The following is a 6444-nucleotide window of genomic DNA, read 5'->3' as shown; positions in this document are numbered from 1 at the left end:
GCCTGCGCACTGAGCGCCCGCGGCCCGGCAGGGAGGCCGGCGACGGAAGGCTGCGCGACGGGGCGGAGCTGAGGGCTGGAGGGCGGTGGCGGCGGCGGCTCGCTTCCAGATGGGGAAGGGGAAGGGTTGGGCTGGAGAGGAGGCCGCGGCTGCCGCAGCGCGCAGGCTAGGCGTGCGGACATGCGCGCATTGGAATGTGGTTCCGGCAGCCTTGGGCCGCGCCGCGCGTGCGCAAGACCGCCGCCGTCTGCTGGAAGTTCTTTGCAGCCGGGCGCGGGCTGCAGATGCGGTCTCGGCTTTTCCTGCGGCGGGTGGATCATCTCAATGAGTGCCGGTCCCCTCTAGGAAAGAACGAAATGACCCGGCTACCCGCCTGTGTGCGTTAGAAGGCCGTCAGGGTGGTCGCGCTGCGGTCAGTGTTGTCGGCGCCCCCTCCCACGTGCACCCCGCAATGGGACAGGCCGGCAAGTGCCTGTGCGCTGAGCTGGAGGAAGGGACGCGCCTCCTCAGAAGGGCTGCGGCACAAGCCGCCTTCCCGGCAGGTCTGTTGCAGGTGTTTAATTCCCTTTACAAATTCTTTACTGTGCAAAAATAAACTTGTGAGTCAGTTCCCCAGGCAGTGTGGACAGTGCTTGGCATTGGAGATGCAACTCCTAGGCTTGCCTGGGCGACCAACCCGGGGGTTGGTCACACCAGCCAGCACCGAGTTGGCAGCACTCTTTAGGGAACTGTCCCCATCGTTTGCCTCCCGGGTGATGCGGGTGTCCAGAGTGAGGGTAGCGAGGTTGACAGTGGCATTGTTTGGAATGCAACGCTGACCATGCGTTCTGTGAAGTCTGAAGCACATGCAAGTCACTGTTGGTATTTGCTGTGGCAGGCAGACAAGCCTAGAGAGCGCAAGGGCCCTGGTCTCCCACCAACGCAGATCCTCTAAGGGGGCCCCTACTGGGGCCCTGACTCTGCCTTGGCCCCACAGCGCCTGGCTCCATCCTTTGGAAGCATAATGGAGTAATTTTTAAAAGACATATCTTAAAAGCTCTCCTCCTTGTCTGCATCACAGATGAACAGATACTATTAATTGCTGGACACTTTAAATATTGCACCAACGTGAAGTCCATGTATTGGTACTAAGGACTTTAGGCGAGTGGTGTTATTTACTACTAAAAATGAATGTTTCGGTTTAGACAGTTTTTAAGCAACTGTATATTGTACATGTGGAAAATATGACCAATTAGAATATGTGAGTTAAATGAACTACAGGAAACCCAGTAAATTCCTTGTTAGTTTTGAACTCTGCTTTCAGTAGCTTCAACCAAAATCTTTGAAGTCATACCTGGCTAGGCTGTTGGTAACCAACACACTCTTCCACTGGCCAGAAACATCCAGTACCAAACTGCTATCCTCCCCCTTCTTTCCCCGTTTCAACTACCACTGTGTCTAGCCTGTGTTAAAACAGTGTCTCCGAGCTGATTTCCCACATTACATTCTTGCTCACTTCAGCATTTACCCACACAAGGACCTGAGTGAAAAAGTGTTTCTTTTTAAAAATTGGATCACCCAAGTCTATTCCAAACCTTTTCATGGCTTGCTTTCTCACTCAGCAAAATATAACAGTCTTCCTGCTACCTATGCAACATTGTGCTGTGGTCCCTCCTCTCCCAGCTCTTTCCCTAACTCAGTCCTGAAGTCACAAGCTGGGCATACTGCTGCCATTACAGGGCCATTACACTGGCTGTTTCTCCCTGCCTGGCTGTCCTCCCCAGACATCCTCAGGTCCCTCCCTTCCCTCTAGCATAATGGCTTCCAAGTGGTTCTATTTAAACTGCACACTTAACATCTCCTATTTCCCTTTCCTGCTGTATTTTTCTCTTAGCATTTATCTCCATTGGTTTCCTGGGACTACATAAACAAATTGAGTGGCATAAAAGAATAAATTTGTTCCCTCACAGTTCTGGAGACTACAAGTCTGCAATCAAGGTGACAGCAAGACCACACTCTCTGAAGTTTCTATAGGAGTATCTGTTCATGCTTTCCCCTTAGCCTCTGGTGTTGTTGGCTAAGCATGGGCATGGCATTCCTTGGCTTGTAGACACATCATTCCAATCCCTGCCTCCTTCATGGCATCGTGTTTTCCCCATCGTGTTTTAAGAACACCATTTGTATTAGATTAGGACACACCAGAATGATATCATCTTAACCAATAACACATGGGAAGACCCTTTTTCCAAATAAGCATTCACAGTCACCAAGCCTAAGGATTTCAACATATCTTTGGGGACATACAATTCTATCCATGAGACTAACTCGTCGTAGTTTATTATCATATGTATTGTCTATGTTCCCTGCACTCCATTAAAATGTAAGGGCCACAAAAAAGAAATGTTTCTCCCTTCCTCTGCTGTGTGCCAGCTCCAGGACTGCCTGGCACATGTGGTTAGGTCCTCCATATACCCAGGTGGAATCAGCCAGCTGGCCCACTGGGCATGACTGCGGGCAGCCGCCCTTACAAAGCTGCCGGGGTCTGTTGCACAGGTTCTCATTGTCACTTGTCCAATGGTGGGCGCTTCTTCCCTGCTGCCTCTTGCACTGTCTTTGCAGTTTGCCTTCAGGCAACCCCTTTGATTTGATTCTTAAGCCACCAGACAACTTTTTATATTTCGAGTCAGAGTTTTATTATTTATATATTTAATCACAAATCTTTTTATGTAAAAGGAGCAATATATTTCTGAATGCAAATCAAGAAACAATATTGAGAGTAAAATGCAGTTCTTGAGACCCAGATTAAGGGTCTTTGCTTATCAATATCTACAGAAAAGCCCAGCAGTTTGCCCTTGGGGCTAACACACACACACACACACATTCTCTCTCTCTCTCTTCCTCCCTCCCTCTGATTTTGGAGGAGAGATAAGATTAGACATTACACTATGGTTTTTGAGATTTTTTACCATGGAAAAATGGTTTGCAATGTATATTCCATGGACTACCCATGCCAGAATCAGCCGAACTGGTCAAAATGCAGATGTCTGGAGCTCACCCAATCTACCAAACATCTACCAAAACTCTTGTTAGGAGCAAGCTCAGGAGTCTAGCTTAAGCAAATTCCCTGAGCGACTCTTAAGTACAGTGAAGTTTAAAAACTTCTGCCTTAACCAGTATTCCCAAACTCAGTAATGTAAGTATCTGAAGAAAATCAAAGTGTGTGTGTATTAGTTACTACTGAGCAACAAGCCACCCTCAAACGCAATGGCTTTACTGTTTCTCAAAGACAACCTCAGTCACCTGAGTTGTTCTACTGCTCAGATTGGACAAGGCCATGGTTGCAATCATCTGGCAGGGCCGCAGAAGAGTGCTGCCCTAGAGCTACCACACTCTCACATGGCTGGCAGATGGCTGGCTGGCAGCTAGGGTGTCAGGTTCGACGGGCCCAAGTGTCTCGTTATCCAGCAGGCTAGCCCCAGCTTGTTCTTAGCTGGCTGAACATGGTCTCCAGAAACAAGCAGACGTGCACAGGCTCAGAGCTGGTATCCCTCACTTCCTCAACATTCCCTGAGCCCAAGTGAGAGGCAAGGCCTTGAAAAGAGAGCCATGGGGTGTGGAAGTAGCCTCCATGTCCTGACTGAAGAAACTGCACGGGACATGGGAAACTGGACAGGGAATAACTGGGGCTGCATTGTCCAAACCTCTGTCTTCACAAGGCATTTTTCCAGTGTGTCTCTGGGTCTTCTCCTTTTGTAAGGATGCCAGTCATTGGATTTAGGGTCCAATCAAAAACCAGGATGATTTCATCTTAAGATCTTTAACTGATTGCATCTGGAAAGACTCCCATTTCCAAATAAAGTCATATTCTGAGATCGTGGCTGGACTTGATTTTGGGGACGACACCATTCAACCTACTACCAAAGCCTAAACAAAAGCAGAGGGTCATTTAGCTCACCTTGTAAGAAATTCAGAAATAGAAGTCCAGTGCTCTGGACTGTCCAGGCTGACCTGTCGGTCATCTGGCCTTTGCCCCGTGGCTGCCCTGCCCCAGTGCTCACATCCACACTCAAGTAGGAAGGGGAAACAGGGTGGACAGTGTCCACTGTATGTGACCCTTTTGATTGGAAAAGGGAGATCTTTCCAAGAACCCTCCAGATTTCTCCTTAAATATCCTTGACGAGAACTAGCTATGATGCCACTCCTAACTGCAAGAGAGGCTGGGAAAAGAGGCAGAAGCCAGCTGTGCACCTTTGCTCATGCATGGGCCATGTTGAAAGACAAACTGAAAACACTCGTGGTGGGCATCCTGTAGATGTAAGGTCTGCCACCAGTCTCCTCCCCAGAGCCTGCTCTACCAAAACCCAGTTTTAAGGTTGACCTTGAACAGGGTGTCCCCGCCATCATGTGCCCTGTGATTTCTTGTCAGGGCAGCCAGAGGGCCTCCTCTCCCACATCACTCCAAAGCAGGATTTCTGTTGGGCTGATTAATCCCACTGGGCTTGGTAATGTCTAGAAACATTCTTGATCATTAGAACTAGAGTTTGCTCACTGCTGTGTTTCAGGTGCCTATGGATGATGTGTAGAAGATCCGGTGTTTTTTGTGGGAACATGTGACTGGGAGCACAAAAGAGAAAGGAACCAGAAGGTGTTGCCAGACAGATCCTAGAAGATGCAGAGAAGTCATCTGATAGAGGAAGGACATTTCAGGATTTAAAGTTTGAATATGAGGTGTACCCTAACAGATCCTGTTAATGCAGGAATATTGAGAGTTAGAATTATTAGATTGTGAGAGCTGTAACCTAATCAGTCCCTCCTAGTTTGAATGGACCCATGAGTGGGGCATGGCTGGGGGAGGTGGGTCACTGGAGCCTACCCTGGAAGGGTGCACGAGCAGCCCCTACTCCCCCCACCCTGCTTCCTGACACCACCATGAACTGAGTAATTTTCCTAAGCTGGACCCTTCCGCCATGATGGGGTACCTCACCTCTGGTGCAGAGCAATGGAGTCGGCCATCTATGGACAGACCTCTGAAACCAGTGTCCTCAGTAAACTTTCTTCCTCTAAGTTGTTCTTGTTAGTTATTTTGGGGTATGTTGATCACAGTGACACAAAAGGTAACTAAAATACCAGGTGAGAGAACTGAGGACAGAATGGCCCAGGGTTCTCTGCATCCAGGGCTCATGTATGGCAGCAGAAATCTAACAAGGTGGGTGATGCTGGTCAGGCACGGGGAGACTGGGTGTCCCATTACAGCACTCTGGGGATCCCATTTGAACATTTCCACTGAGGAGGGGTAGGACTATGTTTTAAGAAGTCCACTCTGCCTTAACAGCTGGAGTTGAGAGGCAGGACTGAAGGTGGGGATAAAGGCTAACAGAAGCAGAAAACTAGTAGTAAGACCAGGTTAGGCATGGAAAGGATTAGGAGATAAATTAGGGTTGCAGCTGATCTCAGATAACAGTGGTGTGACACATCCCAGTGCAGAGCGGGTCTGTGATGACATCTGGGTGTGGGGAAGGACAGGGGCCTCGACACAGTCGTGGGGATCCATCCAGGTGCTTTCATGAAGAAGTTCTGCCATTCCCCAGGGCCTGGGGTCCTCTGCTGGTTCTCTGCTGAGGACCAGCTGGGGATAAAAAAGTAGGAAGAGGGGTCCTTCAGGAGGCTTAGGGTCCAAGCCTAGCGGTGCCAGCACATCCTGTGCCCCCAAAACTCAGGCACAGCTTCCATCCAACCCAAGAGAAGCTGGAAAACGTGGTCCAGCTGAGAGCCCAGAACAAAAGGCACTGGATCTGGCCAGCACACTGCACTGACTTCACCACCAGACGTTCAGGAAAGTGAAATCACCCGTACTCCATGATTGATCCCGTGTGGTGGAAGGAGAGGGACTCTGAGCACTTCCGGGTTTCCACTGAGGAGGGTGGGACGGGATGGCTCCGATGGGGGGCACAGGAACCACCGCCCCAGCAGGACCATGGGTCACCATTATAGCACCATGGGACACTTGGCATTCTCTGTTGGTTTTACTGTGTGATCTGCTCACCATTCATAGGAGAAATGCCGCCTTTTATTTATTTTTTTTAAGTGGCTATAATCTACAACATAAACATAAAAATAACTTGAATGCAAGCAGGAAAATACCTATTTTCAATATTTCTTCCTCATCCTGTGAAGACACCTCCCTTTCTTCATCTGTCCTCACTCTCTGGCTTTGGTCTGAGGTGACAACAGGAAGCAATTACTGGGTTGCTCCTCAGCTGCTGAAGACACCACAGCCCCTGGGTGCTTCCTGCAGAGAAGTCTGCCACCTTTGCTGCTGTCCCTGGCTGGGGTCATCATGCCAGTGCTGGCCCATTCTTACAGCTCAGGGAGTAAGGCTGTGGCTCTGCACAGAGGACAGGTGAGCAGAGCTGGGTGCACAAACCAGCTCTCCATCTCAGGGAAAGTCTGTGGAACTTCCTCTGT

This window comes from Marmota marmota, unplaced genomic scaffold (assembly GCF_001458135.2).
Source record: "Marmota marmota marmota unplaced genomic scaffold, marMar, whole genome shotgun sequence".
NCBI classification, from domain to species: Eukaryota; Metazoa; Chordata; class Mammalia; order Rodentia; family Sciuridae; genus Marmota; species Marmota marmota.
The sequence above is the reverse complement of the archived record's forward strand: the minus strand, read 5'-3'. Positions refer to the sequence as shown.